This window comes from Bos taurus, chromosome X (genome assembly GCF_002263795.3).
Source record: "Bos taurus isolate L1 Dominette 01449 registration number 42190680 breed Hereford chromosome X, ARS-UCD2.0, whole genome shotgun sequence".
NCBI classification, from domain to species: domain Eukaryota; kingdom Metazoa; phylum Chordata; class Mammalia; order Artiodactyla; family Bovidae; genus Bos; species Bos taurus.
Window position 1 is genome coordinate 23,305,952 of NC_037357.1, and position 25,942 is coordinate 23,331,893.

General features: G+C 40.9%; 1 protein-coding gene and 1 non-coding gene across 3 annotated transcripts in view; both read right to left on the minus strand.

Moving 5' to 3' along the window:
* Positions 1 to 25,942, minus strand: part of ATP11C (ATPase phospholipid transporting 11C) — a 168,682-nt gene that overhangs the window by 141,820 nt on the left and 920 nt on the right.
* Positions 15,282 to 15,371, minus strand: MIR505 (microRNA mir-505). Its single transcript, NR_031329.1, has one exon. It is a non-coding gene; the product is annotated as a microRNA mir-505 (primary transcript).

Here is a 25,942-nt window from a genome sequence, read left to right on the forward strand (position 1 = left end):
TTATCTCTTCTTGCTATTCTTTGGAACTCTGCATTCAGATGCTTATATTTTTCCTTTTCTCCTTTGCTTTTCACTTCTCTTCTTTTCACAGCTATTTGTAAGGCCTCCTCAGACAGCCATTTTGCTTTTTTGCATTTCTTTTCCATGGGGGTGGTCTTGATCCCTGTCTCCTGTACAGTGTCATGAACCTCCATCCACAGTTCATCAGGTACTCTATCAGATTGAGTCCCTTAAATCTATTCCTCACTTCCACTGTATAATCATAAGGGATTTGATTTAAGTCATACCTGAATGGTCTAGTGGTTTTCCCACTTTCTTCAATTTAAGTCTGAATTTGGCAATAAGGAGTTCATGATCTGAGCCACAGTTAGCTCCTAGTCTTGTTTTTGCTGACTGTATAGAGCTTCTCCATCTCTGGCTGCAAAGAATATAATCAATCTGATTTCCGTGTTGACCATCTGGTGACGTGCATGTGTAGAGTCTTCTCTTGTGTGGTTGGAAGAGGGTGTTTGCTATGACCAGTGCGTTCTCTTGGCAAAACTCTATTAGCCTCTGCCCTGCTTCATTCCGTATTCCAAGGCCAAATTTGCCTGTTATTCCAGATGTTTCTTGACTTCCTACTTTTGCATTCCAGTCCCCTATAATGCAAAGGACATCTTTTTTGGGTGTTAGTTCTAAAAGGTCTTGTAGGTCTTCACAGAACCGTTTAACTTCAGCTTCTTCAGCATTACTGGTTGGGACACAGGCTTGGATTACCGTGATATTGAATGGTTTGCCTTGGAAACGAACAGAGATCATTCTGTCATTTTTAAGACTGCATCCAAGTACTGCATTTCGGACCCTTTGTTGACCGTGATGGCTATTCCATTTCTTCTAAGGGATTCCTGCCCACAGTAGTAGATATAATGGTCATCTGAGTTAAATTCACCCATTCCAGTCCATTTTAGTTCACTGATTCCTAGACTGTCGACATTCACTTTTGCCATCTCCTGTTTGACCACTTCCAATTTGCCTTGATTCATGGACCTGACATTCCAGGTTCCTATGCAATATTGCTCTTTACAGCATTGGACCCTGCTTCTATCACCGGTCGCATCCACAACTGGGTGTTGCTTTTGCTTTGGCTCCATCCCTTCATTCTTTCTGGAGTTATTTCTCCATCAATCTCCAGTAGCATATTGGGCACCTACCAACCCAGGAGTTCCCCTTTCAGTATCCTATCATTTTGCCTTTTCATACTGTTCATGAGGTTCTCAAAGCAAGAATACTGAAGTGGTTTGCCATTCCCTTCTCCAGTGGACCACATTCTGTCAGACCTCTCCACCAGGACCTGTCCATCTTGGGTGGCCCCACACGGCATGGCTTAGTTTCATTGAGTTAGACAAGGCTGTGGTCCGTGTGATCAGATTGGCTAGTTTTCTGTGATTATGGTCAGTGTGTCTGCCGTCTGATGCCCTCTCACAACACCTACCATCTTACTTGGGTTTCTCTTACCTTGGACGTGGGGTACCTCTTCACAGCTGCTCCAGCAAAGCACAGCCGCTGCTCCTTACCTTGGACGAGGGGTATCTCCTCACAGCCACCCCTCCTGACCTTGAACATGGAGTAGCTCCTCTCGGCCCTCCTGAGCCTACAGGATTTACCTATATCAGAGGGAATTATGGGACTTCCCAGGTGGCTCAGTGGTAAAGAATCTGTCTGCCCAGCAAGTGACACAGGTTCAATTCCTGGGTCAGGAAGATCTCCTAGTGAAGGAAATTGCAACCCACACCAGTATTCTTCTTGCCTGGAGAATCCCATGAACAGAGGAGCCTGGCAGTCTACAGTCCATGTGGTTGCAAAGAGGCTCTGGGTACAGAGCAATAAATAAGGAAAACCATACATGCCCTTTTAAATCTTGTTCTACGAAGGAACAGGATTCAAAATTCTGTGGAAAATTTTTAAAGAGATGGGAATCCCAGACCACCGTACCTGACTCCTGAGAAACCTGTCAAGAGGCAACAGTTAGAACTAGACATGGAACAATGGACTGGTTCAAAATTGGGAAAGGAGTATGTCAAGGCTGTATATTGTCACCCTGTTTATTTAACTTCTACGTAGAGTACATCATGCAAAATCCCAGGCTGGATTAAGCACAAGCTGGATTGTGCTTGTGCACAATCAAGATTGCTGGGAGAAATATCAATAATCTCAGATATGCAGATGACACCACTCTTACAGCAGAAAGTGAAAAGGAACTAAAGAGTCTCATGATGAAAGTGAAAGTGGACAGTGAAAAGCTGGCTTAAAAATCAACATTCAGAAAAATAAGATCATGGCATCTGGTCCCATCACTTCATGGCAAATAGACGGGGAAACAATGGAAACAGTGACAGACTTTATTTTCTTGGGCTCCAAAATCACTGTAGATGGTGACTGCAGCCATGAAATTTAAAGATGCTTGCTCCTTGGAAGAAAAGCTATGACCAACCTAGACAGCATATTAAAAAGCAGAGACATTACTTTGCCAGCAAAGGTCCATCTAGTCAGTTTTTCCAGGAGTCATGTATGGATGTGAGAGTTGTTCTATAAAGAAAGCTGAGCGCCAAAGAATTGATGCTTTTGAACTGTGGTGTTGGAGAAGACTCTTGAGAGTACCTTGGACTCCAAGGAGATCACACCAGTCCATCCTAAAGGAGATCAGTCCTGAATATTCACTGGAAGGACTGATGTTGAAACTCCAATACTTTGGCCACCTGATGTGAAGAGCCGACTCATTAGAAAAGACCCTGATGCTGGGAAGCATTGAGGGCAGGAGGAGAAGGGGACGATAGAGGATGAGATGGTTGGATGGCATCACCAACTCAGTGGACATGAGTTTGAGCAAGTTGCAGGAGATGGTGATGGACAGGGAAGCCTGGCGTGCCATAGTCCTAGGGGTCGCAAACAGTTGAACACAACTAAGTGACTAAACAACAACCACAAAGCCAGGAGGCAGCTAACAACTAGATCCAAGATTCATAATGAATTACAATTTCAGGAAGACCTAAGTAAGAGAAGTACAAGGTGCTATGAGACCCTGTTGAGATGGGTAGTCTGATTCTGCAGGGGTCAGTGAAGGCTTCCTTAAGGATGCCTTGAGTTTAGTAATGAAGAAACAGAAATGGGGCCGTTAGGGGAGGATTCCACAGTGTGGGAGCAGTGTGCAGGAGGAGGGCAGGGCCCCAAGGGAAGGCCAGTGTGACTGCAATGTACAAGGCGAGGGGCAAAGGTCAGGGATGTTATCAAACAGGTAGGCAGAGCCTGGTGCGCACAAGCAGCAGCTGAAATCTTGCTCTGTGAGGGGAGCCACTAGGGATTCAGGGCATGAAACTGACTTAAACTAACGTTATGTTTTTAAAAAGTCAGCTGAGCTGCTCTGCAGAGATGGATTAAGCATGGCAAGAGGGGATCCTCGAAATATTCAGGGGGCATAATCTTGGGGATTTGGTGAGGAACTAGGTAAGCTGAAGTGAGGGAGAGGAGGAAAGATTCAAGAGTAACTTCCAACACTATAAAAAGCTGTGATTAGTAGTGCTTTTCCAGTCTAACTGGAGTTTTTCTCTGTCGTGTAAGATGACAGGCAAAAAAAATGTATTTTATCTGTGCCTAGAAAAGGACTGGACTCACAAAAACACTTAAAACAGTAGGAGAATACATCAAATGCTTCCCTTTTCCAAGAAGAGAAAATTCCTTTTGAGAGCATTACATATTTAGCTCAAAGTTAACCTTACTTTGGAGACCTTTCATGACCGTGGAAGCAAAGACTGTCAGGGTCACCATCTCATTCTGTGGTCTGTGAACTACAAAGGCATTTTATTTTTACCTTTCTTGTGGCATTTATCACTTTCTGCCTTGTATGCTCATTATGCATCTGTTTATCTTATCTCCTTTCCTAAACTGTAAATTCTCTAATGAAAGATAATGATTATTAACACGGAAATAAGCCCAGGACAACCTATGGGAGTATTGGAGATGGAAAGGGCATTAGAGAAACAAACAGGCAGAAAATTCTTTTGTCTCATTAACCCAATGAGTTGTCATTAAAAAAAAAAAAATGATGTAGAAGGAGGAAAAGGTGCCTATTATGTATTTTACATTGACATATAACCTAAAGCAGCACTCAAATATAATTAAAGAAAATAACCAAGTATTGGCAACTATCGATTTCTGTAATTGGAAAGGCAACTAAGGAAGATTTTGGATGAGTAAGTGTGAACACGAAAATACTTCCATTCTTTCTAACCACATCCTTAAAACTGCATTGAGAGGGGTTGACTGAAATTAGCCAGAGTTCTACAGCAGACTCAAATCATCAAAACTTCCTACACTTAGGGGGAAAAAAACAATCACCCTCCCCAACCAATCCCACTCTGAACTGAGCACTACAGAGGGTTTCTTGGTCCCTTCTTTTTCAGGGAGCTAAGCCTACCATCAAAGATCTAAGAAAAAAAATTATCTCAGACAGATGCCTCAGTCCAGGTCCTAGCGTGATAATTCATCAACTCATTGTTTAAGGCTTTCTTCTATTGCTTGTTCTCAGTGAAAGTTTAGTATTTATAATGATGCCTTTTCCACTAACCTAAATACTTTCAGATAAGGTCCAAGATTCAGGCGTGTAAAAGTCTACCCTGCATATGGCAACCTCAGAACAATTCAGAATATTTCTTGCTCACAGACTTCAGAGCTTTAAGCAAATGACACCTTTCCAATGAGGGCTTCCTTTGTTGCTCTATTAAAAAATTGCAACCTCTACCACCTGATTTTTGCCAACTAAGGTTCGTCTAGTCAAGGCTATGGTTTTTCCTTTGGTCATGTATGGATGTGAGAGTTGGACTATGAAGAAGGCTGAGCGCCGAAGAATTGATGCTTTTGAACTGTGGTGTTGGAGAAGACTCTTGAGAGTCCCTTGGACTGCAAGGAGATCCAACCAGTCCATTCTGAAGATCAGCCCTGGTATTTCTTTGGAAGGAATGATGCTAAAGCTGAAACTCCAGTACTTTGGCCACCTCATGCAAAGAGTTGACTCATTGGAAAAGACTCTGATGCTGGGAGGGATTGGGGGCAAGAAGAGAAGGGGACGACAGAAGATGAGATGGCTGGATGGCATCACTGACTCGATGGACGTGAGTCTCAGTGGACTCCGGGAGTTGGTGATGGACAAGGAGGCCTGGCGTGCTGCGATTCATGGATTCTCGAAGAGTCGGACACGACTGAGCAAATGATCTGACCTGACCACCTGATACTTCCTACCTTTTACCACTCATCTCTAGCATACAAGATATTACACTTATCTTGTATATTATGTCTCCCTGTTTACTGGTTTTCCCCCTAAATCTGCTCTTCCTTTCTTCCTGAGCACCTGGCTTTCCAGCTGTAAACTACATTTTCCTATCTCCCAAAGGCATGTGTTTAACAGTGATGTGTGTAATTTCCTAGTCATTTTCCTAAAGAAGCTTGCCCTGGATCCCTCTTTCCCTCTGGCTGGCTAGAACTCAAAAACCAAATGCTGAGGAAGGCAGAACTGCCCCACTACCCTGGGACCCTAGATGTGCATACATGCTCAGTTGTGTCTGACTCTTTTGTGACCCCATGGACTGTAGCCCAACAGGTTCCTCTGTCCATGGGATTCTCCAGGCAAGAATACTGGAGTGGGTAGACATTTCCTTCTCTCATGCAATAGAAGCTGCCTCTGTCCTGGGTTATTATTAATGCATGCCAGAGACACGAAGGGGCTTCCCTGATGGCTCAGATGGTAAGGAATCTGCCTGCAATGCAGGAGACCCAGTTTCAATCCCTGGGTCCCAGAAGATCCCCTGGAGAAGAAATGGCTACCCACTCCAGTATTCTTGCCTGGAGAATTCCGTGGACAGAGAAGCCTGATGGGCCAGAGTCCATGGGATCACAAAAGAATCAGATGTGACTGAGCAACTAACTTAACTTTCACACTTTTCAGAGAGACGAAGATCTAGCTTTTTCTGGCCATTGTATTTTGGAACTCTCAGCTTCCTCTTTACCCTAACAATACCATCCCCCATTAAAATCAAAGATCCACGAGTGCCGAAATTTTTGTCTGTTTGCTCACCACTGCATCCTTAGCAAGTAGAATAGTTCCTGACACATGGTAGGGTATTTAGTATTTGTGAACTGATTAAATAGACAACTTCATTACCATCACTTCCACATCTTCAAACCACCTTCATGGCTTCAAGAAGTTCAGATTACAAGATCCAAACTGCTCCTAAGAAGTTCCTATAGCCCATTAATTGCCTCCGTCCCCCTCCTCCACTGAGTATGCCCTTCAGCCCCATTTAGCCTCCTCTGCAGTTTCCCAATGTGCCTGGCTCTTGCCCAACTCAGGGCCTTTAAACAACTGGTTTCAGTAACTACTCACAATCTCCACTGCAGAAGTAGACCCTCATTCCTTCAGTTATCTGCTTACATGCCATTTCCTCAGACAGAACTTGCCAGCTACCCTATCAAAAACAGATCCTATTTCTGCTATCTCTGTTTCTAATTCATTTCACTCATAACTCATGAAGTGAATAATTAGAATATTTGCTGCCTTATTTTTTAAATTGAAAATTAGATTCTAAGTTCCATAAGGACACAAAGCACTTTTTATTTACTACTCAATCCTGTTTGCTTAGCATAGTGCCTGGCTGGTCATAACAAGGCAATAAAGGGGTGAATAAATGAACTCCACTAAAGATGCTGAGTGTTCATTTTTAAATATTTTGAAGTAGACAGGAGTTTAAACCATACACAGCTCTCCCATAAATATAGTCTTCAAATGCCCTTAACTACCAGCATGACAATAATGTAAGTTTCAACTTGTGGGGATATAAACTAATGTATATTCTGGTGCTTTTAATTGTTTTTTCTGTTTTTATGTAATTTTGTTTTTAATGCTTTTACTTGTTTTCCTAGAAGGATTAGCATTACTCCTTTACACTACTACTTTGTAGTTGGTAACGACCACATGGAATTTGAATGCTCCTATTGGTATGATGGACCAAAAGCAGCTTTTACTAGGATGTCTCAAATGCAGGTTCATACGGGCATATACAATTCAAAATAAAGGATGATTATGTTTTGAGGGCATGCCAACTGGCCTCCCAGGACCTCAGACCCAAAGATCAAAGATTCTTTCATCTCTCAGGTCAAGGTTTCAGTTCATCAACTTGCTTCTGGATTATGTAACCTGGAGGTGGCCCTCTAGAACCGTGTGGGCACCAGCCAAATTGGGTACGGCAGAACACTCTAGAGGTATTCAGTAATTCAGACTTTAAAAAGTGTTGTTTCCTCTCATGTCTTTCTGTGGTGGTGGATATACAAACATACACATGGGATAAAACTGCATAGAACTAAATACACAATACACACAAATGAGTACAAGTATAACTGGAGAAATCTGAATGAGATCAGTGGATGCTATCAACATCAATATCCTGGTTGTGACATTATACTACGGTTTTGCAAGACGTTACCATTAAGATAAACTGGGTCAAGAGTACATGGGATCTCTATTATTTTTTACAATTGCATTATCTCAAATTTCAATTAAAAAGTGGTGCTTCGACACAGAAACTTTAGGATTCTGCAGGATTCAACTGGTTATTTTCTGAAGAAACCAGGAAGGAAGAGGCTGGGGAAATGAGAAAAAGAGAAGTAGGAGTGAATATGAAACCTCATAATGGAAGAGATTACTGAAAGAACACGGCAATCTCTGAAAATATACACACATATCCTTTCTACTTCAGCTCACAATGTTAAAGAATAAAAGACTGTTACAAAACAGCTAGATCAACTCCTGCATTTTAAAGTTCTGAAAAATGAGGCTCAAAAAATAATTTTCCAAATTTCAAAACTTTTAAAAGGAATAAAAAGGAGACTAGTTTTCCAACTTTGGAATAGGGAAGGAATGCTTAAACAAGACACAAAGCAGTAACCACAAAGTAGCAAAATCCTGACTACATTAAAGCTAAGAATTTCTTTATCAAAAGACATATATATATATATATATATATATATATATATATATATATGGCTACAAACTAAGATATCTGCAAAAAATGTAATCAACAAAGGATTAATCTGATTATGAAAAGGACTCATAATTATAAATCAGTATATGATCAATAACCTAAAAGAAAACAGTTAAAAGACATGAACAAGTATTTCAGAGGGGAAACATAAAGGGCCCAGAAACATATGCAAAGATGCTTAACCTCATTAGTAATCAGAGAACTGACAAATGTAAGACATCAACCAATATCAAAGGCAAAAATATGAAGCAATGGGAACTCATACATTGCTAGTGGTAATTCATATGGTAAAACTACTTCGGAGAACAATTTCACCTCCTCTTGTAAAGTTGCATGTTTCTAGAGTTATTACATGTATTTGTCTTCCTATAGATGTGGCTGAGCATGTGTTTATATATGTGTATCCTACATACATTGGGAGGAACCTCTTTCATAAATATACACTAAAAGACATATTTTTCTGGTCATACAGAAAAAAAAACTGCAAAATAACCTATAAGTTCATCAACAGAAGAATGGATCAATTCTAGTAGATTCCCAAAGTAAAATATTATTATATTATTGAGCAGTGACAATGAACCAACTACAGCTACATGAAAACTTATGAAGAATCTTAGCAATTTAATATTGAGTATAAAAAAAAAAAACAATAACAGTATACTATCTCTATAAGCTCAAGAAATACTGATGATCCAAGAGCCCTCACAGTTCACAGAGGAGGAAACTGAGGACACAGGTTACAAAGCTGAGGCTGGAATTTCTTTTTGTGAACTCCCAGTCACTGAATAATCCTGGACAAGCCATCTGCCCTCTATTTCTTCACCTGTAAAATGAAGAGGCTGGACAATTAAAAGGTCTCTAAGATCCTTTACCAGTTCTAGGACTTCAGTGAACCTTATAGACCATGTAGCAATCCAAGTCCTTCACTTTACAGATGAGATGGTAAGGCTAGAAGACTATGGGCAGTTACAGTAAAGTCTTCTACTCCTGGGCTGTACACACTTTAGATTTGTTCATTCATCTTCACATGATCCTAGGACGTAACTGTGATGGTTAATTTTATGTGTCAACTTGACTGCACCACATACTGCCAAATATTTGGTCAAACATTATAGGGGGTTTGTCTGTGAAGGTATTCCTGGATGAGATTAATATCTGAATTGGCAAAGAGAGTAAAGCAGATTGTCCTCCATAACATGAGTGGACCTCATTCAACCAGTTGAAGGCCTAAATAAAACAGAAGGACCAACCAACCCTCCTCTGAGTAAGAGGCAGCTCCTCCTGCCTAACGGCCTTTAAGCTGGGACACTGGTTTAACTGGCCTTGGGACCTGAAGTGAAGCACTGATTCTCCAGAGTATCAAGCCTGCTAGCCTTTGGACTGAAACTTATGCCATCAGCTCTCCAGGTTTTCAGGCCTTTGGACTTGGACTAGAACTACACCACTGGCTCTCCTGGGTCCCCAGCTTGCTGACTCCAGCTCTTAAGACTTGTCAGCCTCCAAAATCACGGAAGCCAATTCTTTGTAAGTTTCTTTTTATGTGTACATATGTCTGTATAAATATATACATGAAGAAACTTACATAGTTACACAGAAATAATACTAAAGTAGTAAATATATAAGTATTTACACACACACACCCCTTATTAGTCATTTTTCTGGAGAATCCTTACTAATACAATAAACAAATGTGTATAATGAACTAAAGTTTGCAAAGCACTTAAAACAGTGTCAGGAATTTACTACTCTGGTTTTAGCTGTTATAATGGTAAGAAGGCAAAGACAAAAAAAAAAAGAAGGCAAAGACAATTCAGAACTAAAACAACTCCATAAACCTGCGGAGTTATCAGTGGGATCAGAGATCAGTAATTCAAGGCACTGAATTTGAAATAGTTATTTTTGTACATAGCCTAACAGAACACAAATGCTTACGTTGAAGGCAAAAAGATAAAAAACTCATTTCAAATTCTGATCCATATAAAATAAAAAGATTATTTCCATTCTCATGTATTAACGGCTTAAATGAGACTCTTAACATTATCATTTCTAACTGTCTGGTACTCACAAAACTGCAATAAATTCACTAAAGATAGTAACATTAAAAGTATTTACTCTTCAATATAACTATTTTTGAAATTTAAAAAACAAATATTTGTGAAACAGCTAGATTAAAAAATTATCAAAAAGACTTACAAATGAAAGAAATACTTTAATCAATAAATACGATATTTCTTATTTATAGTGAAGTGGGTACTTTTTTGTATTTATTATTATTATGACTGTAGCATGGGACTTGTTGGATCTCAGTTCCCTGACCAGGGATCAAATCCAGGCCCTGGCAGTGAAAGTGCTGAGTCCTAACCACTGGACCAGAAGGGGATTCTCGAAGTCAGTATGTTTGAAGTATAGTAGCAAACTTCAACTTTTGTGAACTTTAAGTTGGCTTAAAATTCAACATTCAGAAAACTAAGATCATGGCATCTGGTCCCATCACTTCATGGCAAACAGATGGGGAAACAAGGGAAACAGTAGGAGACTTTATTTTGGGGGGCTCCAAAATCACTGCAGATGGTAACTGCAAGCCATGAAATTAAAAGACACTTGTTCCTTGGAAGAAAGCTATGACCAACCTAGACAGCATATTAAACAGCAGAGACATTACTTTGCCAACAAGGTCCGTCTAGTCAAAGCTATGGTTTTTCCAGTAGTCATGTATGGATGTGAGAGTTGGACTATAAAGAAAGCTGAGGACCAAAGAATTGATGCTTTTGAACTGTGGTGTTAGACAAAACCCTTGAGAGTCCCTTGGATTGCAAGGAGATCACACCAGTCCATCCTAAAGGAGATCAGTCCTGAATCTTTATTGGAAAGACTGATGCTGAAGCTGAAACTCCAATAGTTCGGCCACCTGATGCAAAGAACTGACTCCTTGGAAAAGACCCTGATGCTGGAAAAGACTGAAGGCAGGAGAAGAAGGGGACGACAGAGGATGAGATGGTTGGATGGCATCACCAACTCTATGGACATGAGTTTGAGCAAGCTCCAGGAGTTTAGGTAAAGGACAGGGAAGCCTGGCATGCTGTAGTCCATGGAGTCACAAAGAGTAGGATGCAAGTGAGATGAACTGAGCAAACTTCAACAAAGTGAATGTTGAAAATGTGTATACAACAGTGATGCTCATAAAGTTTTTCATTAAGTACATCAGAGAACATTAAATACATTATAGTGAAAAACAGATACTCTTGTATATGTTTAAAACACAGCATTCTAGAGGAAATGAAGTCATTTCTAAAATATGAGTAATGCTTCTTTTTTAACTGAACACAACACTGATGTCTAAAGACTGGACAATTTTACCTCTCAGACAAGCTTTCAAATTCTATGATTATAAATGGGAAATAAGGTTAAAAATACAGACAGTAATCAAATTTCATTTATTCATTCAATTTTTATTGAGCATATTACTACATGTCAGGCACTGAAACATTAGCGATATAGCAATAAGCAAAAATGGTCACTGGAGATGGAAATGGCAACCCACTCCAGTATTCTTGCCTGGAGAATCCCATGGATGGATGAACTGGGTAGGCTACGATTTAGCAACTAAACCACCACCACCACCAAAAATGGTCACAATTCTTACTTTCATGAAACTTACTAGACAGAGGGAAGCTTGATACTATATAGGTTAGCAAACAAATATAATATGCAAATGTAAAGTCAACTGTGATAAAGAGTATAGAAGAAATGTTCATAGTACTATGAGAACCTGGGAACGTGCCATAGCCTGTGGGAAGAATTAGGTACAGCGTCCCTGGGGATGTGAGATTAAGACAAGCCCTGAGACATGAGTAAAAGTTCAGGAACTGACTAAAAGAGAGAGGTTTATCAGACGAGGGAAATAGTATATACTAACGTACTTTGACAGACAGAAGGTAAAAAGTGAGGATGACTTTTTGCAATAATAGAAAAATTTATCCTAAAATCCACATAGCCTTTTCAACAAATGGCACTGGGAAAACTGGATATCCACATGCATAAGAATGAAGTTGGACCTTTAGCTTACACCAAATACAAAAGTCAATTCAAAATGGATTAAAGATCTAAATGTAAGCCCTAAAACAAACAAACAAACAAAAAATCCTAGAAGAAAACATAGGGGAGAAGCTTCATGACTTTGGATTTGGCAATGATTTCTTGGAGATGACACTAAAAAAGCATAGGCAACAAATGCAAAAACAGACAAACAGGACTTCATCAAATTAAAAAACTTCTATGCATCAAAGGAAACAATCAAAAATATAAAAAGGGAAACAAACTATTGAGTGGAAGAAAATATACAGAAAGCATATATCTGGTAAAGGGTTAAGATCTAAGATATAAAGAACTCCTACAACTGGACAACAAAAAAGTACCTGATAAAAAATATGCAAACCACATGAATAGACATTTCTCCAAAGATGATATACAAATGGCCAAAAGTATGAAAAGATGCTCAATGTCACTAATCATCAGAGAAATGCAAACCTAAACCATATAAACACCCATCGGGATGGCTTCTTCCAAACATCACCCTCTACAAAGGGGTGGGGGGAGTGTTGGTGAGGATGTGGAGAAACTGGCAGCCTTCTGCAATGGTGATGGGTATGTAAAATGGTGCAGCTACTATGGAAAACAGTACAGATGTACCTCAAAAATTAAACACAAAACCACCATATGATTCAACAATCCTACTTATGCATATATACCCAAAAGAATGAGATCTTGAAATCAGGATCTCAAAGTGATTATCTGCACACTTTTGTTAATAGCAGCAATATTCACAATTGTCAAGAAATGGAAGCAACCCAAATGTCCATCAATAGATGGTTGGATAAACAAAATGCAATACATAAACAGAGTATCATTCAGCCTTAAAAAGGAAGAAAATCATGTCACATGCTACCGCATGGATGAATCTTGAGGCTATTATGCTAAGTGAAATAAAGAAGAAAACTATGTAGGACTCCATTTATATGAGGTCACAATAAGAAAAATATGGCAAAAAAAAAGAAAAGAAAAATATGGTAGGACTTCATTTATATGAGATATCTAAAATAGTCAAATTCCTAAAAACAGAAAGTACAGTGGTAGTTACTAGGGGCTGGGGGGAGTAAGGAATGGGAAATGAGGTGTTGCTGTTTAATGGGTAGAGAGTTTCAGCTGTATAAGATGAAAAAGTTCTGGAGATCTGTTGAACAACAATGTGAATATACTCAACACTACTGAACTATGAAAAAATAAAGTGAAAGTGAAAGTCACTCAGTCGTGTCAGACTCTTTGTGGCCCCATGGAGTCCATGGAATTTTCCAGGCCAAAATACTGGAGTGGGTAGCCTTTCCCTTCTCCAGGAGATCTTCCCAACCCAGGGATTGAACCCAGGTCTCCCACACTGCAGGCAGATTCTTTACCAGCTGAGCCACAAGGGAAGCCCAACTGAACTATATACTTTAAAAAGTTTAGGATAAATTTTATCTATGTCTTTTAACAGAATTTTTTAAAGTAATAAATACAGAAGAGCTGTGGAAACGTTTGGCAGTTCCTCAAAATGTTAAACATAGAATTAAATATTTAATCCAGCAATTCCAAATCTAGGTACACAGCCAACAGAAATGAAAATATGTCCACACAAAAACATATACAAAAATGTCCAAGGCAGAATTATTATTCATAATAGCAAAAAAATATAAACAATCCAAATGCCCATTAGCTGACAAATGGATAAACAAAATGTGGTATATCTATTTAGTGGAATATTATTCAGTCATAAAAAGGAATAAACTACTGATACATGCTACAATACAAATAAACCTTGAGAACATGCTAAGTGAAATAGGTCAGTCACCTGATACTGGTCAGGTCTTTATCTAGAGAGTACTGGAAAGTCACTGAAGGCTTTCAAATACACATCTGTGAAAGATCCCTTTGATGCTGTGTGGAAGGTGGATTGGAAGAGTGCAGTAGTAGATGAGATCATCTACTGCAATGGTCCAGATAAGTGATAGTGGTAGCTTGGACTTGGATGGTGGTAGGGATGGCAAGTAGAGAAGTGGATGGATTTGAGAACTCTTTCTGAATTAGAACCTATTGGATTTGCTGAGAACAGATGTAGGAAATAAAGGGAAAGGCGTTATTAAGGATGACTGCTAGGGTTCTCGGAGAAGGCAATGGCACCCCACTCCAGTACTCTTGCCTGGAAAATCCCATGGATGGAGGAGCCTGGTAGGCTGCAGTCCATGGGGTCGCTAAGAGTCAGACACGACTGAGCAACTTCAATTTCACTTTTCACTTTCATGCATTGGAGAAGGAAATGGCAACCTACTCCAGTGTTCTTGCCTGAAGAATCCCAGGGACGGGGGAGCCTAGTGGGCTTCTGTCTGTGGGGTCGCACAGAGTCAGACATGACTGAAGCGACGTGGCAGCAGCAGCAGCAGCAGCTAGGGTTCTAGCTTGAGCTACAAACGGGTGTTCAAAGGAAGCTTTTGATTCATATGGATGTTTTCAGAAAAGAAGCCAAAAGTAAATTGTGCACTACATTATAGATCCCTTAATCTATATTACTGCAAGCTACATTAATTATGAAGCTTCAAGAACATCCCAACTGCTTACACAACAGGTGTAACTTACATAATCTGCTCTACCCAGCTGTTATTTATTTGTGACAGCTCCCTCCTGGCTTCTGCTCCCCGTTGAGCTGCAGGATTACTGCATCTTCCCGTATGATTTCCTAATTTATTCATTGCCCCAAATCATAACAGAATTATTAATTTTCTTTTTTGATAACAGATTAAAAAAAAAAGATTGAAACTAAGAATAACCAGAGATATCACTGAGGTTTTCCATGATCACAGAACTCAAAAATCCTGAAGTAAAGTACTACTTATAAACATTTCCATAAAATTCATTCATTAGCCCAAGAATTTAGACTTCCTTTTGGCAGCCTTTCCTATATAATTATCCTTGACCAAACACTCTTCACTATGCCTGCTCTTTGGACCTGTGTTACCCAAAAGGATTTTTAAAATTGGCTGCCTATAAGCTAACAGCTAAGCATCACAGAATGGGATGAAGTAATGATGCTAATGAATGTTGGCTGGGACTATGGGTAAATGGATGGAACATGGAGGAGTTGGGGCAGTGACAAAAGTCAGAAAAACTGAAAATCCACGAATTCAGTGACGCTCCAGAGAGGAAACCAGCAAGTGTTGACGCTAAACTGGTAGAAACATCAATACTTCCTGGCTCCCCCACTGGGTGCATCAATTTATCACCCGCAGGCTGCTCTTCTGCTGCAAGCGACAGTGAATACATTCAGTGATCTGCAAAGCAATGACCTATCGTCCAGAAGCACGATGTGTACAGCAATGAGAACAAGGTGATGATTGCTGGGAGTTTCAGACAGACTCAGTTCTGCTGCTTGATTAGCTTAATGACCAAGGGTCAGTCATTTCCCTTCTCTGAAAAATACCAGTATTTCCTAATAGTGAAAAAGTTAACCGAGCAGGTCTGACTGCTATTCTTAAAAGTGTCTGCTTACAAGGTTGGTATAGACACAGCTGGTGTCTGGGGATTTGGACGTGGGGAAGGTTCCCACCATCCTAAGTGGTAAGAATAGCTCGCTGTGCCTCAACTGTTGGCACAACGTTATGGTTTATGCTAAATACCTGTTTCCTTCTGGGAGTCTGAAATTCTGCATGTACCAGGCAGAGGAGGTGTGTCTATGTGACCAGCTCCCAATAAACACCCTGGGCACTGAGTCTCTGAGAAGCTCCCTTTGGAGAAAACACATTGCTGGGAGGAATTAAGCACAACCTGTGTGACTCCACTGGGAGAGGACTGTTGGGAGCTATGCCTGGGTTCCTGCAGACATGGCCTCTTGAGCCTTTTCCCTTTGCTGACTTTGCTTTGGAGCCTTTCTCTATAATAAATCAGAGCTGTGAGGACAACTATATGCTGAGTCTTCTGAGTTTGGCCAGTAAGCCATTGAACCCGGGCATGGTTCTGGGGACCTCTGGCACAATTGGTATGTGCTGAATAGCCTACCAAACTTCAACAATCATGCCAAGTAGGTGTGATGTTCATCCTATAGGTGAAGAAAGGAGACTTCAGAAACAGGAACAGAGTGTACACAGAAAATAAACACTTCAGTGTTTATTGAGTATGTGTGTGAAAGTCACTCAGTCGTGTCTGACTCTTTGCAACCCCATGGACTATACAGTCCATGGAATTCTCCAGGCCAGAATACTGGAGTGGGTAGCCGTTCCCTTCTCCAGGTTATTGAATATGGATGTTCTCCAATTTTTTGTGAACTGAGGAACTACCTGGAGTGCCTGCTAAAAATGCAGTTTCCTGGCACCTATCACCTGAGACTTGGATTCAGTAGGTTTGAGGCTCAAGAATGTCTATTTCTAATAAGCTTCCCAGATGATTCTTCTGCAGGTAGTCTAAAGACCACACTTTGGGGAACAGTTTGATGTACAGGACCTACAGTGCCCAATTCCCAAGCTAGGATGTAAATGGCAAAACCAGGACTTGCACTAACCTTTTTAAACAAGGTTAAGGCTCTTTTCTCAACAAAACTGCTTCCCTCAAACTCCACAATTCCTCTGGTTGCTCTGCCTTCTCACTGCAGGTATCCACCCAGCACCAAATACCAAGTGAAATCCGGAATCCAAATAACGCTCTTGAGAGAGTGAATTCTGCAGCTTTGGTTTTCAAAAAGATTTGATGTGCTGGTGGCAACAGAAAATATAAGCTTATGCATGGGATTTAACAAAAAGAACATGAATTTGTTTATAATTTTAGAAGTTGAGAACAGGATATGGGTTATAGTTTTCTGTGACTGGCCAACAAAGGGGAAGGCACTAAACATAATCTTTTTCGCTGATCGAGAAACTAGGATCAAGTAAATGCTAAAGCTTTTCCTTTTCAAGTGGGTAGGAAAGTATAATTTTTTTTCTCATTTAGAATAAATATAGTGTAGTATTTTGTAACTGAAAGGATGTTATTTTTAGTGCCATGCACTCATTGGTAGCCCAGTCTGAAACACATAAGCTTCTCAGTAGCTGGTCATTTTTCAACGTCTATTACTGACTCAGACTATGCTATCAATTCAGAAAGTATTTATTGAGCATCTACTGTTTACTTGATGCTGTGCTAAAGGCATAATCATTATCAAGAAAACTGCTGATTTTTTCAATATCTACATGAAAAAGAGACTAGAAAAATATAGCCACACTACTTTATGACAACATATAATGGAGGAGTCTAAAAAAAATACACGGTATCTGCTTGAACAAGGTAATCTTCACCAATCCTCCCATATTTTATTAAATAAATACAGGGCAAAAAATTGATGACAATCTGTACTTCACAAATACATATTAACCTCCCAAATCTGGATATCCACAGTCCAATATTATCTATAAACCTCAAATAATCAGTAAGTCAGCCAAACCAGCAATCCCTCCACACGCTGCAGTAAGTGTGGGGCTGCCTGCCAATGTACTGGCACAGGGCACCCCACGCCCATATCTGCAGTGCTGAGTACTCATTCATCACTAAACTGCAGTAGTGTTAACATATGCTGCAGTTGTGCTAATGTTTGTTTTACAGTCACCACTGACCTACCCTTATCCCAGGCCAGGAAAGTTAGCGTTGCTGCTGTTGCTGCTGCTAAGTCGCTTCAGTCGTGTCCGACTCTGTGCGACCCCATAGACGGCAGCCCACCAGGCTCCCCCATCCCTGGGATTCTCCAGGCAAGAACACTGGAGTGGGTTGCCATTTCCTTCTCCAATGCATGAAAGTGAAAAGTGAAAGTGAAGTCGTTCAGTTGTGTCCGACTCTTAGCGACCCCATGAACTGCGGCCTACCAGGCTCCTCCGTCCATGGAATTTTCCAGGCGAGAGTACTGGAGTGGGTTGCCATTGCCTTCTCTGAGGTTAGTGTTAAGTGAATGTAAACAAACTTGAAAATAGCACCTACTTCACTTATGGAAGCCTAGAACCTCACTCTGCCCAACCAGAAAATTCCTTCCAATCTGAAGAATTCCAGAAGCAAAAGATTATTCCATATAAAGCACTACAGATGTACAGGGAACTCCACCACCTTGAGGGGGGAAGAAAAGTGTTTTTCATTTGTGTCCCATGCTTCCACCTCTTTGGGAGAACTTATACCAGGTTAAACAAGCAGTCAACCTTAATGATTTTTCCCATCACTCAACAAACCAGTATTTGAATTCACTCATGAGCTAGTTCTCTGCACATCATCCAGAGGCGGGGATGTTAGTTATGGTTCTCTAGGGGCCACTAGTAGCTCAGATGGTAAAGAATCCGCCTGCAATGCAGGAGACCCTGGCTGGATTCCTGGGTTGGGAAGATCCCCTGGAGGAGGGCATGGCAACCCACTCCAGTATTCTTGCCTGGAGAATCCCCATGGAAAGAAGAGCCTGGGCTACAGTCTATGGGGTCACAAAGAGTTGGACATGACTGAGTGACTAAGCACAGCACAGGGGCCACTGGCTACACTTTACCTTTCAGAACCCACTGCACAGTCACTGGTCAACCGGCAGCCTACATGAGGAAACAAGCTCACCTGGATAGTTGTATCAATATGAAATTGGCCAGCTTTACCTGCTCAAATCTCACTTCTGCTAAAAGCTCGGTAAGAGCACTGGAAACTACCTGATTTATAGGCACTCAGTATCACCCACTAAAGGGTTGAATTATGCACAATAATCATAAACAGAAGGAGCAAACAGTAAACCCTTATAGGTGTTCAGAAGACATTCTGAGTTTTATGTTGCTGAATCAGTAAAACCCAGATCAGGATTTTAAAAAAAGACAAAACTTGTTTTCAGGTTATTTAATATTTACTTCAAGTAGTAGTGATTCATTTCTAAATAGGTGTCCCACTTTACAGAGAATCAGACTAACATCTATTTGCAAAAGAGCCCTTTGTGATGTCTAGGTCATATTGAAGGTGTCAAATGCGACAAATTCCTTTTTATCTGAAATCCAAACAACCAGAAAATAATCGAAATTGTTCACTCTATTTCTGGTAGAAAGACAAACAAGTAAGTATAAAATAGTAACTTATTCACAAAAAAGCAAGTTGCATGGTTTGTCACAAATGTGTTACAGAGCAGTCACCATGTCCTCTAAATCCACAGCCGTGTACGTAATGACCGTCAACGCTCATGAAGACAGGGAGTTTGTCTTGCTCACCAATGTGTCCCAGGGCCTACTATAGTGCCCAGTACATAACAGATGTTCAGTGAATATTTGTTGAATGAAATAATGCTCTGCAAGATCATAAAATGGTGTAATCATCTAAGAGATTATACTATGGTCAGTATAGATGTATTTATTCTAATAGTTTAAAAATTGGTAATCAGTGCACACCAATGTTTAGGTTCTGATCATAGTTCCAATATGGAGGGGTGTCCCCACACCAACAAGCAATTCTCAGACATCACCTGAGTGTCCCATAATTCAACTTATAGGCAAGAGTACTGGAGTGGGTTGCCATTGCCTTCTCCAATTTCTGACTAGAGGTAGCATCAGATACCCCAGGTTAGGCACTCAGTCCCACAGGACTCCCCCAACCAGCCACTTCATACACCAGCAGCAGGTCCAGGTTATCAGCTGTGTTTCTGACCAACTGACTACAAACTGGGCTTCCCAACAACCTCCACCTTGGGTTTCAGACACCAGCCTCCATCCAGGTTGTTAGCAGTACTTTTGACTGACTGACTATAAATCAGAAGTTCCACTAGAGTGGCTTACAGAACTCAGAGAATCACTTTACTTCCTAGATCACTGGTTTATTATACAAGGATCAGCCAAATGGAGGAGATGCATAGGGCAAGGAATGGGGAAAGGGCACAGAGCTTCTGTGCTCTCTCTAGGAGCACAGCGTGCTCTTCGCAAATCTCCAACCTGGAAGCTCTCCAAACCCTGTTTTTTTGGGGGGTTTATATAGGCTTCATTAATAGGCATGACTGACTAACCCATTGGTCACTGGTGACTCAATCACCAGGCCCTCTCCAATCCCCAGAAATCAGGGGAGTGGAACTGAACCCTCTAATCAAAGGGTTGGTTTCCCTGGTGACCAGCCGCCAACCAGAGATGCTTTCCCAATTCACGTTATTAACATTATAAAACATACCTTTATTGTTCTCAAAGTCGGAAATGCCAAGGGTCTTAGGAGCTCTGGGCCAGAAACAGGCAAAGACCAAATACACATATATATTTGTTATTATAAATCACAGTATCACACCCAATTAACTGGAACTCCTCATTTTTAACCATTTTTCATAAGAATTTCATAAATACCACTATGAGCAGAAGCTATTATTTATGTGAAACATAAAAATTTTTCATTCAAATATTTATCAAACACCTACTATGCACCAGGCACTGTGCCAACTGTCCCTGACCCCAGCAGCCTTCAACGTCTAGGGCAGCCTTTTTCAACTGGAATCCCTCATCTACAGATGCATGCACAGGAGATAAGTATAACATAAAACAGATTCTCTAGGGCATTAGGAATGGATTCTCTCCCAGTGGAGAAAGACTAATGTAAAGTGCCACAGAAATTAAAAGGAAATGACAGGGGCTTACCTGGTGTCCAGTGGTTAAGACTGCGGTTCTACCGTAGGAGATGCGGATTTGATCCCTGGTGGGGGAAGTTCTTTATGCCGGGAAAAGGGACCCCCGCCCTCAAAGAAATTACAATACGATAATAAAAGTTTGCTTTTAATAGGGGCAAATTCACCTGTTAAACCCAGCCATGGGGACTTCCTGGGTAGTCCTCTGGCTGGGACTTTAAGCTCCCAAAGCAGGGAGCCCGGGTTTGATCCCTAGTCTGGGAACTGGATCCCAGGTGCCACAACTGATGCCCAGTGCAGCCAAAATAAATAATTAATTTTTAAAAAAATCCAGCCATGTATGAACTACCTGGTAGGGGCAAAGATGAACAGGCTATTTGTAATGTTGGAGTAAATGCAAAAATACTGCACTACATACATTCAGATAACTTGCTAAACATAATAAAACTGTTAAATATTTTCCATGCACAGCAATGTCAGGCTGAGGATTTTAGTAAAGTGAAACAAGAAAAAAAAAGTATAATTACTCTGATAATATTAATTCAAAGAGAAAACAAAAAACCTTGCTCCAAAAAGACCCCCAAATTACCTGAATTTTATTCACTGTCTCCATATACTGCTTCACTAAATTGGTCTTGCCTTGGACTTGAGGCAGCAGATAGATGGGCCCCAAGCTGAGCAGCTGGAGTTTGTCCCCTGTGGACAGATACTCCAAGACAAAGATAACAGCCAGAGCAGAGGAGCTGCCCAGATAAGAGATAGACCACACATTCCTCATTCTCGAGGTCAAGGAGGCCTTCCCGACTACACAGGCACAGAAAGCCTCCTCGGATGTCAAAAGGGAGGGGATGCACCCCACAGTAGGCAATGTCAACCTACCCAGAGGCCTCTTCACTAGACTCCATCTTGGCTAAGAGAAGTGGGTGCACACATGGGAAGATACTGAGAAAAACCAAACTGCAGACTCAGAGCCAGGCAGAGCAAGATTATGAGGCAAAGGAAACCTGGAAGAAATACCCCATGTAAGTGATTCAAACTAACACAAGGGCACAGCTCTCTCTCTGAGCCCACCTATGTATGTCTATCCACAAGTACACTTTTTCCTCCTAATAAACACTTTACTTATTTCACTACTTTCCGTCTCTTTGTGGCAATTCATTTCTACAAAGCCAAAGGGCCAGGGTCTTGTCACAGGCCACTGGCCCTGGTGGTCTAGTGGCCAGGATTCAGTGCTCTCATTGCTGCCACCTGCCTTCAATCTCTGGCCCCAAACGGAAATCCTTCTTCAAGCCACTGCAGGCAAAGGCCACCAGAGATCAGACTCAAAGAAATACATTAGCTACCTATTTCATTATTTTGAATATTTTTTTATCTTATTTTGAATTTTCCTTAAAATACCTTATGCAGTCAACTTCTTTCCAGTCCTGGGTGTCTTCGACAGATACAACATTTTCTATATGATGATATTACTATATGCTGCATTCTTTATGGAGCCAAAACAGTTTGAGAGCTACTAGAATCAAAGAGATAAGTTTTTTCCCAGTATTTCAACTCGAAACTTAAGCTTTTATATGTCAATGATCTAGAAATTCACACCTAGTTAATATCATTCTCTGACAGGCTAGTTAAATAGCATCCACCTGGCCAAGTCCCCTGAACTACTTTATCAAGTAATGTCTTGTTTGTTAGCATGAAATAAGTGAATAAGCCAAATGGGGGGAATTCTTGTTGTTTAGATTCTCATTAAACCTTTCAACTCATGTGAAAATGCTAGTGTAATCACTATGAAACTCACGAAGAGTAAAAGATAGAATAAAAGTCCCTGATGCTTAAGTCTCAATTAGTCCAAACTTCCAATTAAACATTCTTTTAAAGGAAAGTAAATTGTACAGAAAAAACTACCATTGTTTATTTTATTTATGGAGACTGGAGATGTTGACTGGGAATAGGCTATATCGTTTTTATTATACTCTCAGACATCCCAACTCTTAAATCTTTTAAGACATCCCCTACATACCTAAATCCGAAAATCCTACACCAAATCCACCAATTTCTTTCTACCACAAAATTGTCAGAAGAAAAGTCATAATTCATCAAAAAGGAAATACAACTTTTTAATGGCAAAGACATCAAGGCTGTGTCTTTAGAAAATGCAATGAATCACTATTTCTTTTAGCTCAAGCTAAAGAACTTTCCCTTATGGCAGAAAGTGAAGAGGAACTAAAAAGCCTCTTGATGAAAGTGAAAGAGGAGAGTGAAAAAGTTGGCTTAAAGCTCAACATTCAGAAAACGAAGATCATGGCATCTGGTCCCATCACTTCATGGGAAATAGATGGGGAAACAGTGGAAACAGTGTCAGACTTTATTTTGGGGGGGCTCCAAAATCACTGCAGATGGTGACTGCACCCATGAAATTAAAAGACACTTACACCTTGGAAGGAAAGTTATGACCAACCTAGATAGCATATTAAAAAGCAGAGACATTACTTTGTCAACAAACGTCCATCTAGTCAAGTGGTCATGTATGGATGTGAGAGTTGGACTGTGAAGAAAGCTGAGCGCCGGAGAATTGATGCTTTTGAATTGTGGTGTTGGAGAAGACTCTTGAGAGTCCCATGGGCTGCAAGGAGATCCAACCAGTCCATTCTAAAGGAGATCAGTCCTGGGTGTTCTTTGGAAGGAATGATGCTAAAGCTGAAACTCCAGTACTTTGGCCACCTCATGTGAAGAGTTGACTCATTGGAAAAGACTCTGATGCTGGGAGGGATTGGGGGCAGGAGGAAAAGGGGACGACAAAGGATGAGATGGCTGGATGGCATCATGGTCTCAATGGACGTGAGTCTGAGTTGGTGATGGACAGGGAGGCCTGGCGTGCTGAAATTCATGGGGTCACAAAGAGTCAGACACAACTGAGCGACTGACCTGAACTGAAAGAACTTTCTCTTTCAAAACTGGAGAACCTGGGCCTGGAGAAATAAATGGCATTTTTAAAATGATTCGGCATATACTGCTGCTGCTGCTGCTGCTAAGTCAGTTCAGTCGTGTCCGACTCTGTGCAACCCCATAGACGGCAGCCCACCAGGCTCCCCTGTCCCTGGGATTCTCCAGGCAAGAATACTGGAGTGGGTTGCCATTTCCTTCTCCAATGCATGAAAGTGAAAAGTGAAAGGGAAGTCGCTCAGTCGTGTCTGACTCTTAGCGACCCCATGGACTACAGCCTACCAGGCTCCTCCATCCATGGGATTTTCCAGGCAAGAGTACTGGAGTGGGTTGCCACTGCCTTCTCTACTGAGCTGTAAAAGATGATAGTACTTCCCATGTTAGGTTTAAAATCTAAGTGAAAGTCGCTCAGTCGTGTCTGACTCTTTGCAACCCCACGGACTATACAGTCCATGGAATTCTCCAGGCCAGAATACTGGGTAGACTTTCCCTTCTCCAGGGAATCTTCCCAACCCAGGGATCGAACCCAGGTCTCCTGCACTGCAGGCCAATTCTTTACCAGCTGACCCACAAGGGAAGCCCCTAAAATGTAAAGCCCTGTCCTAACATGTAGTAGCTAGTTTTCAGTGACCAAGAACTACAATCAACATCACTGGAATTTATATCACATTCAAAGTCAAATTCAGATGTACACAGGTACACAAGAAAAACACTTAATTTTGAAAGGAATTCATAGCCCCATCTCCAAAATATAAAAGCACACAACTTAGACTACATCTATATTGCTGTGCAAGACAAAGACGAACCTAAATCTTTAGTTGTATCCTTCTAGTGATGTAAATGGGAGTGCCACTCAGTCTCCACCAAGAAAAAGATGAGGACAGCATTTTGCTTACTGACTAGGGGAGCTAAAAACCGCCCCCCACCAATTATTTCTGAAGTCATTCTTTAGCAGTATTTGATAGTATATTTCACATTCCGTCCAAGGGTTTGCAAATTAATTCCTTGCCCTAGGCCTAGGGCTCAGATACAACTCCTGAGAAGCTTTCAGTTCACTGCACTGGTAGAAATTCTGGAGAGTTAACCAGAGTCATGGTTGCTCAGGAAAATGTGAGCAGTCGAGTATTCCAGCCGAAACAATGAGGTCAAAGCTCCTTTCAGTGTAAGTATATTCTCTGCAGAGATCTTGGACGGGGATGCAAAGTACTAGCCTCAAAACCTGCAGGCTGGCACCTCAACAACTGCTGCAAATTCTACTGCATGCCCTGCCTTCCCCAGCCAGCACTGCTTCCTTACTAGACTCAAACAACACAGACCACTCTGAGCAAAAGAAAGATGAAGGGGGCTTTTAGATTGATATTTTTAGACTGGTTGTTTGGTTTCAAATGTTCAAATCCTTAAAAAAGGGGGGGGGTGTCATCATCTCAATGTTGAGCTACCGAATATATTACAAACCACAGTCCAGTTGTTTTCCAGTATAAGAATGCCATGTGAAAAGATTATCCTCTTTCCAAATATTACAATTAGTCCTCTTTGTCACCTTTCCTTTTCTAACACCCCCAAACAACACTCAGGATCACAAGAATCTACATGAAATAGAACTATGAAGCACAATGCTTTTTTACCTTCTCAGGCTAAATGTGAGAAACCAATTTTAGTCACTTGCTTTAGCAAAGCATACAGTACAAGCCAATTCCTACGGATTTCAAAATCCTGATAGGCACAACCTCTATTGCTGTGCCACAGGTAAACCTGCTCCAATTTCATAAGACATGCCTCTGGTGAGGTAAACCTTTAGAAAAACATTAACAGCACTCTTGTGATAATAATAGCCTAGAAGGGGACATACAATTACTTCGTTTAGCCAGGGTACATTTGTGAAAGTTTCAAATGCAGAAAAAATAACGAGAGCAAATTCATACGATGCGTGAAAAAGGCTAGCAATGCTTCGATTACGAATAATTGCAGGAAAACAGCCAAACCGACAAGTTCTTTAACAGACCTTGTAAGGGGGGTTGGTAGGCGCGCACAGCACTCAACCATTTCTCCTAAGGCCAGAAAAAACATTTATTGACGAATCCTTCCTTTCACATTACTGGCAGAAATAAAATCCTATTCCCGCCACCTCATCTTGCAATTAAGGAAGTTGCTACTAATAGCAGCATAGAAGTAGATGGTCCCGGTTTCACTCCATTCTTCACGTACCATCTAGGAGTGAACAGGTTACTCAAGAAAGTCAGTAATCGGTTTTCCGGGTGCCAAACTCCCTCGGCAATAAAATTCCCTT